At 42.8% G+C, this 9,067-nt stretch overlaps 1 protein-coding gene across 3 annotated transcripts in view; it reads left to right on the forward strand.

Moving 5' to 3' along the window:
• PLCE1 (phospholipase C epsilon 1) overlaps positions 1–9,067 on the forward strand; it is a 278,203-nt gene that overhangs the window by 106,560 nt on the left and 162,576 nt on the right. The window lies entirely within an intron of this gene.

A 9,067-nucleotide genomic window follows, 5' to 3' on the forward strand; every position in this document is an offset into this window, starting at 1 on the left:
GCAGGAATCAAGATCACCTGGAGGGCTCATTACAACACAGATATCTGGGCCCCAACCCCAGAGTTTCTGATTTAGTAGGTCTGAAGTGGGGCCCAAGAATATGCATTTCTAACAAGTTCCCAGGTGATGCTGCTGCTGTTAGTCTGGGGACCACACTTAGAGCCCTTGGCTCTAAGGCTTCAGTTCTTTCTCCACTGCCCCCTCCCTTCACTGCCTGCAGTGTGCTAAGCTGTGTGCTCCCTGCTGGGGACAAGATGTTGAACAAGACATGACAGGGAGGGGATATCTGTGTGTGTATGGCTGATTCATTTTGTTGTGCAATGGAAGCTAACACAACATTGTAAAGCAGCCATACCCCAATAAAAATTAGTAAAAGTAAATAAATAAATTGTACCTGGGGGGAAGAGAAAAAGACATGCCCCTGCCCCCCCCCACCAGGGAACTGACAGCCTGGAAGGGGAGTAAGCAGTGACTTCCACACTCCACAGAAAGTGCCACTATAGAGTTTTGCATGGGGTCCGTTGGAGCACAGAAAAGATACTGCTTAGTTCTTGCTAGAGCTGGGAGAAGACTGTGTGAAGGAGGCAAAATCTGAATGCAAGGGTAAACGTGGCCTGGAAGAAGTTATGTGAAAGGGTATTTCCAGCCACTAACTTCCCAGATTATCTAATGTGAGGGACATCCCCTCACATTCCTTCTTAAATGTTTTCTGCAGTAATAAAGTTTCGACTTAACGTCCTGCAGAATCCGGTGGCATAGCTCGGGCTCATTGGCCTGGCATTAGCAAAGCTTTTATTTTTGGCTCTCTGTAGCTGTCTTTGGTCAGCGTCTCGTGCATGGTCTGAATATTCTCAGTAGAATGGAATTCTCCACATAGGCACTTGAATAGAATGTAGAGTCAGGAGCAAAGGAAGCAACAGCCTGCTACCAAAATCTTCCTCCCCATCCCTACCTACCACACGGGTCTCCAAGCTGCCTCAGCTACCACCCGCCACCCCACGGCAGCCTCACTGTTTTTGTTGACACTTCAGGAAATTTGGCAGTTCTTACACCATTGCATTTTGCTTAGACACATACATCCATCAGAAATCAAACTTCCAGCGTGGAAGTTGTTTGATGGAAATCAAACAACCATCTAGAACACTGCTTCTGGATTCCAGAAGTTAGAAAAGGGGCCCATGAGACCAGTTAAAAGGGTTTGCAAACCACAGCTCTCACACTTGATTCCATGTGGGAGGCTCCTGTGTTGCTACCCATCCTATTAACTCTCAGTTAACACAGTTCAAATAAATATGATTATTTGTTTTTCCAGCTCAGACAACTTTAAGAATCACATTATGGGGAGGATAAGAGTGCTATTAGAAGTAGATATATAGTCACTAGTGAGAAAGGACAACTGATATTAAAGGAGAACACTGATAAGTAAGAAGGAAACTGGAGACCCTAACTATACACCAAATTCAAGAATAATGATGATCAAAATTATCATTAAAATTAAGGTTAATTTATATCCTCCATCCCCCCATTTAAGAAAGCTGAGAAGTATTGGTCATCAAGCAGTAACACTAAGAGGGATGTAGGGATAATGTTAGTTGACCCCTTCATGTTAAAGATAAGAAACCTATGAGAGAGGGGTGGGTTTCAGTCACAGGAGTGAGTTTGTCTTTTTTTTTTAATTATTGTTCTCAAGCATCTGCCATAGTCTCTGTAACTATAACTCAACATTTGTTGAATTAACCTGAATTAGGAAAGTCAATATGCGAATCCATATCTTGTTTTTTTTAAGCCCCATTATCCTTCCAAGTCATCATTTTCATGAAAAATCAGGATGGAGACTAGATCTAATTAAACACGCTCAACTCTAAGCCAAACAGCAAATGATAATGGAATACTATTAAACTATTGGTAAATTTCTCAGAACAGATCACGTTTGGTTAGTAGCAATCAGATCCTCATCTGGCTACAGCTATTCTGAGTGTTTTGTAAAGAACTGGTGCCATTTCATGGGACTTCTGTATCTGGTGTTCAGCAAATACAGGTGACAATGCAATGTCACCTGTGGTTCAGATGAGTCCAATAAAGTCATGACCCAAAAAACTAGAGAATTCTAGCCAATTTCCTGGGGAAGATATATGACATTCATTAATTCAATTAAGAACTATTTATTGAGAAGCTATAATGCCAAACACTTCTAGACCCTGGAGATAGAGCAATGAAAAAGGAAATAAAGTCCATATGAAGCTGACATTCTAGAGGGAGGAGACAGACAATAAAGAGAGGTGGCAGGATCATTACTACAATTACCCCTCTCTCAAAAGTGGTTTCTTTGACAATTGTAGTATAGGATTCTCTGTTTGGTTTGGTGGTTAGCAGCATTGGCTGAGAGATGGAGAGTCCTGATGCAGAGTCCCAGGTGTGTGCACATTAGTTCCTTATTTTTATGTGGTGGTAATAGTGGGATCTCTTCCTAGAGCTCTTCTGGAGTTTCAGTGAAATCATATCTCAGTGCTCAGTGCCTGCTTCATTTTAAGCACTCAATGAATGTTGCAGTGATTACAAGTATTATTATTGAGTCAATGGACACCTAAGTGACAAGCCTCCTTCTTGCTAAAAGATTTCAGAAGATATGCCATCAGATTTTGGAACATCATGATTTTCCATAGCTCTGACCCTAGAAAGATAGCTTTTGAAACAGAACAAGTACAAAATTGACTCCCCTTGTAAAGTATCCCTTTGACCCCAGTAGAAGTCAAGTAAAGACAAAGCCCTTTCTGGCTGTATGGAGGAAGGAGCTTTCCTCCTGGGTGAGTGCTGTGGACACAGTGTGTCTGGCTGCTTCATGCCTTTCAGTGCACTCCTTCTGAATTACCCAGCTCTCTTCAGCCTTGGATGTTTGTTTTATTATGTTTTGGGTTTGAACTCCATGTCCCAGTGCTGGGTTCTTGAGTCACAAGGAACTTCAAATGTTTTCTTGAGTGTTGTCTAAGTATCGCTTGCTTTTCTGCAAGTAACATCATAATATCAAGGTCATTCTGCTCAAACACAGCACCTGCCATAATGGGAGTCGTATAATTCGAGGGAGAGGATCCACTCACAGTTCACAGTGGTGGTTAAACATAAGTGCTATGAGGGGCCCTGTTTGCAACATTGATCTATAGCTCTCTATATAAATCTTTTTTTATTTAAGTATAGTTGATTTACAATATTTATATTAGTTTCAAGTGTACAACATAGTGATTCAATATTTTTATAGATTGTACCCTATTTAAAGTTTTTACAAAATATTGGCTATATTCCCTATGCATACAGAGAAAGACAAATACTGTATGTTATCATTTATATGTGGAATCTAAAAAATATGTATAAATCTTATAATTTCTAAGAACTCCACAATGGCCAACTATAAAAACCTTGACTCCTTTCCTTTCCTCATTCCCAATGACTTCAGCAAGTCCTGCAGAGTCCATATCCGAAATATATGTTGACTGTTTAAAATAGTCTGCAATTTTTAATTAACTTATTTGGTCTACTTGTTTATTGTCTGCCTTCCCCCCACTAAAATAAAGCTCTTTTTGCTCTCTGCTGGATCCCCAAGTCACTGGGCTTGGCACAATGTATACGTTCAATAAATATAAATCAATTATTGAACGAATGGATGGACACACATCTGTTTAGCAAGATTAGATGCCTTGTTGTGACGTGTTGGTTTTATCTCAAAAAGGATATTGACCCATATGGGGCAGTAGTCTCTCTAGTTTTCAGCACCTTCTATTACCACATTAATCAAGTGAGATAAAGTTTATATTTTTTTATCTTGTAATTTAAAACTATAAATCTCCATATAAAGGAAACATATTTGATCATTCATTAGTCATAACTTGACTGTTTTCCAAAGTAATTTAGGGTGATCATGAAAGGAATTATCATGAATAAGAACAATAACAATGGCAATGTTAACATCACTTAAAACTCTTGCCAAATAATGATGTTTTCTTGAATCCCACTGTTGGGGCTTTGGGTGTGACCATGTTTAGTGCAATGGGTAAAGCCAGACTACAGAGTTGGACAAGCACAATTTCCACCCTGGCTCAGCCTCTTACTAGCTGTGTAAAGTTGACTGTGTTTCTCCACCTCTGTAGGCTTACTGTCCCCATCTGCAAAATGAATCAGTCTCATAGGGCTAGTGTGTGGATTCAAATCTCATGCAAGGAAATACTCATTATTGTGCCCAACATATCATCATTATGTAAGTTAACTTTTGCTGTGTAACAAGGCACTCCCAAAACATAGTGACCTTTACAACAATCATTTATTTAGCTCATGTTTCTGTGAATTGGCTGGGTGGTCCTCCTTGTCTGGATGAACTGATCTTTGCTGGACTCTCTCATGTATCTATGATGGCAGGTAGACTGGCCCCTGGATGATCTAGGATGGATTCACTGTGCATCTGCCTGTTGGCAGGCTGTTGGCAAAGGTGACAGGAGTGACTGGGCCATGGTCTCTCATCCTCCAGCAAGCCAGCTCTGGCTTCTCCACATGGTAGTTGTCTCAGAATTCCCAAAAGCAGCAAGAGAGAGCAAGCTCCCACACACAAGATTTCACCTGCAACACGTTTACTAAATTCCCATTGGTTAAGCAAATCACAAGACTGGCCTGGAATTAATGAAAGAAATAATTTATGGCCATTTTTTTAGTCTACCACAATCATCCTTATCGCCATCATCATAACCAATATTTGTTGAGCATTTACTAAGTGGCTGTTCCAATCATGTTACTGTGTTTATCAAAGCTTGTAATTCTTGGGGCTTCCCTGGTGGCGCAGTGGTTAAGAATCTGCCTGCCAATGCAGGGGACACGGGTTCGAGCCCTGGTCCGTGAAGATCCCACATGCCACAGAGCAGCTAAGCCCACAAGCCACAACTACCGAAGCCCACGGGCCGAGAGCCCATGCTTGCCCGCGAGCCACAACTACTGAAGCCCACGGGCCTAGAGCCCATGCTCTGCAACAAGAGAAGCCACCGCAGTGAGAAACCCAAGCACCGGAACAAAGAGCAGCCCCTGCTCGAAGCAACTAGAGAAAGCCCGTGCGCCGCAACGAAGACCAAACACAGCCAAAAATAAATAATTTTTTTTTAAAACAGCTTGTAATTCTTACCACAACTTTATGGGGCAGCTACTGTTATATGCCCCTATTGGAGAAAAGCATACTGAGGCGCAGAATGGGAAAGCAAATTATACAAAGTCACACAGCCGGGAAGCAGAGGAGCTAGGACTCAAACCAACACTCTAGAACAACACTCATAATTACTGTTTTATACTGCCTCCTCTTCCCATTCTATGTATATGGGATTTTCCACAATTGCTTCTTTTTCTTAACTGGATGATCTAATAAGAGGTTATAGCCTATTTTTTTGTTTTGTTTTGTTTGTTTTTTGTTTGTTTTTTTTTTTTGCTGTATGTGGGCCTCTCACTGTTGTGGCCTCTCCCGTTGCTGAGCACAGGCTCCGGACGCGCAGGCCCAGCAGCCATGGCTCACGGGCCCAGCCGCTCTGCGGCATGTGGGATCTTCCCAGACCGGGGCACGATCCCGTGTCCCCTGCATCGGCAGGCGGACTCTCAACCACTGCGCCACCAGGGAAGCCCGGTTATAGCCTATTTTTAACATGTACCCTGAGCACTGCCATATCTACCACCACTTCATCCATATTTCAGCATTTTTCCAACAAGCACTTTGAATTCAGCTCATCCAGTATTGATATGAATGACATGTTTTAGTCCAGATGGTGGTAGAACCTTAGCTACCTTCGTGGATGGGGTGTTAGCAGTAGTGATGGCAGCTCAGAGCTTTATTCTGGGAGCTCTTCCTCTCTTATTTCTTCAGACAAGTTTGAGGGCTTGGAAACAGCTGATAGCAATGCTGAACAATTACTTAATATATACGTAATATTTATATCTGTTGGAGGTGAGCTGCAGCAGCCCTTAAGAGTAGAGGCCATGGCTTTCTCTCTGTATTCTCAGAAACTAGCACAGGCAAGAGCACACAGAGGACAGACTGGAGGAGCTCAGTACAGGTTTATTGTATGTATCTACCTCCATATCGATATCCCATTAAAGCAAGTGTCACAAACACATATACTAATGGTGACCAGATAGTTGGCCAGGTGTGCTCGCTAGAGGGTGATGGGGACTGACACTAACCTGAGAACTCATGGAAATGCTCAGTGTTACCCAGATTGTTCCATTTTTCAGATGATGCTCTAACTTCAGATGTGTATATAAACTTTCCTGATTTTAAAACGGTGTGTGTCAAATGAAGCAGGTCCCGTGGGTGAACCTGGCACATGGTTCACCAGCCAATTGTTGACCCCCTACATTAGACACTTGTTGGCATCTCTCTGTTGTATCACGGCTGTCCTAAAGGCCTGAGGAGGAAACCTTTAATAAGAGTAAGGCAGGGACTTCCCTGGTGGTGCAGTGGTTAAGAATCCGCCTGCCAATGCAGGGGACACGGGTTTGATCCCTGGTCCAGGAAGATCCCACATTCTGCGGAGCAGCTAAGCCCATGCGCCACAACTACTGAGCCTGCGTGCCACAACTACTGAAGCCCGTGCGCCTAGAGTCTGTGCTTCACAACAGGAGAGGCTACTGCCATGAGACGCCTACGCACCGCAATGAAGAGTAGCCCCCGCTCACCACAACTAGAGAAAGCCTGCGCAGCAGCAAAGACCCAACACAGCCAAAAATTAATTAATTAATTAATTAATTAATTTTTAAAAATATGTATAAGGCAAAGATGCAGCACTGAAATGATAAGAGAGGCAGGACTTCGAGAAAGCTGGGTGATGGTCTATTTCAGAGATTCCACAGAGGTCAAGGACATGAGAATAAGAAACAGCCATTAGATTAGAGCAAATTATTCCATACAATGCTACATTCGCAGGCTATGTTCTTTAACAAAAATCCATGGTCAAATAACATGAGAAATACTCAAAACATTCAGTTAAAATAAAATAGATTTCTTTACTCTGACCCTTTTAATTGTTAATATTTTAATAAGCAATGTAAGTCTTCAAAAGTAGAAATACATACTGAGTTTTTCAAACTTCCATGATCAAGGAGTCCTTATTTCATGCAGTTCGTCTAGGTCTAATGATTTGAGGAAGACACTTTGGGAAAGATCGATAAGGGACTGAATGAGACATGGGGACTCTCTGAAGGCATGGGATGGAATCTGGAACACATCGGGTAACGAGTGTGGCCATAATGAGCCAACGGAGCAGCTTGGCAAGTAAAGAAAGTGGGTCAACACATTGGCAACTAGGAACCAACAGCATGTTAGTCTTTGTGAAATAAAACCTTTTTAGGATCATTCCTCTGCTGAAAACAAACAAATAGACAAGCAAAAAAGTGAACGGTTTCCCACCTCTGATGGATTAAACCTCTTTGCTTGACATTCAGGGCTCTCCTCTATCAGGCCAACTGACCTTTCCAGTTTCCCAGTTATCTCCCTACACTCCCTCCCTGCTCTTAATACCTGCTCTGCGCACTGTCCTTAGGACACATTCACTGTTCCAGCCTCTTCACCTTTACTTACCATGTGAGTTGCCTCCCCCAGCTGCCCCAGTTAGAGCCATGCCTGTTTTCCAAGGCACAGCTCAAATCTTCTTTCCCTCTGAATCCTTCTTTAGCTATCAAATCTCACAGTGGGTTCTTTTCCCTGAATGTTTAGAACATTTACTTCTGAAGGACTGTCTCGAGACTTAGTGTGTTGGGGATCACCTGTATGATTTGGAGCTGAGAGAAGAAAATCACATCCTGAGCTCTGCAGCTCTCTACCCCCATTTGTCCTCACCGATACACCCAAATAAGGTTAGGAGGATATTATCCAGCAGCACCTAAGAGCAAGGGTATAACCCCATCACAGTGAATTTCATCGACTGTGCTCTGTTGTTAAACAGCCACCTGCTGATCCTTGAGGATAGAGTCCATTCTCTTCTTGCTCAATAGTAATGGGTGCCATTTCTAGACACTAGACTGAGCACTTTGTGTGTATTGTCAGGGTGAATCCCACACCATCTCTAAGAAGGGGCAATTAGTATCCTCTCTGGCTGGTCAAGTCATCCCATATACCTGACCCCAAGCCTGGGCTATTTCTGTCCCAGCACACCATCTCCGTGGCCACACTGGCCACCAGAAATTTAATGACAGAGAATTAAAGCTAAAGAATCTGCACTCTGCCTTCAAGTAGCAAGTATATACCAGTAGGCAGAGGAAGGCAGAGTAGAACTCTAGTTAGGGTGTCAGCACAGTTTGAATATCAGGGGGAATTCTGGGTACATTCTAGGGTCTCATAAGAACTCAGCACAGCTCAACAGGGGTCGTTTTGAGTACCCAAGGGCTCTAGTTAAGGTGAGATTTGGAGTGTGCAGCATCACAAGGGTGCATGCAGGGTCTGGAGGGCATACAAGGGTCTTCCCTTCCCTGGCCACTCACTGGTGTCAACAGAGGGGGTGACCTCAATCTCCACCCTACTATGAGCTGCTTTTTGCTTAACTGTCTTCCTTATTAAACTGTGAACTCTTTGAGGGGAGAAGCTGTCTTATTCACCCAGGTCTGACCCATAACTGGTATGTAAACATTGATATAATGAATGAATGACAAGTCAACCAAGGCAGGGTGCTCAAAGTGACATGATGGAGACAGCACAATACAGTAAACCTTTATTCCACCATCAGAAAGCTGGATTAACTCACCCCATGTTATCTGTCTTCCCTGTCGCTTATACACTACCCAGAAGGCTCTGGCTTCCCAGAGACCTTGACAAAACCGCAAACCTCCCAGAAATAGTGTCAAACCTCCTAATTTTCAGGTCTCATCTTCTAAATTAGATTGTGAAGTCCTGTAGCACAAGAGGTGTGTTGCTCTTTGTACATGCCCCACATCTTTTATCTCAATGCTTCTCTCAGAACAGATCTATATAAATGCCTGTTGAACAACTGTATTGGAATGGATTGGAATTATGGCTGGGGGGGGGTTCCTAAAAATCAAACTCCCTTTAGTAAATTTT

Source organism: Lipotes vexillifer, unplaced genomic scaffold (assembly GCF_000442215.2).
Source record: "Lipotes vexillifer unplaced genomic scaffold, Lipotes_vexillifer_v1.1 scaffold325, whole genome shotgun sequence".
Classification (NCBI taxonomy): Eukaryota; Metazoa; Chordata; class Mammalia; order Artiodactyla; family Lipotidae; genus Lipotes; species Lipotes vexillifer.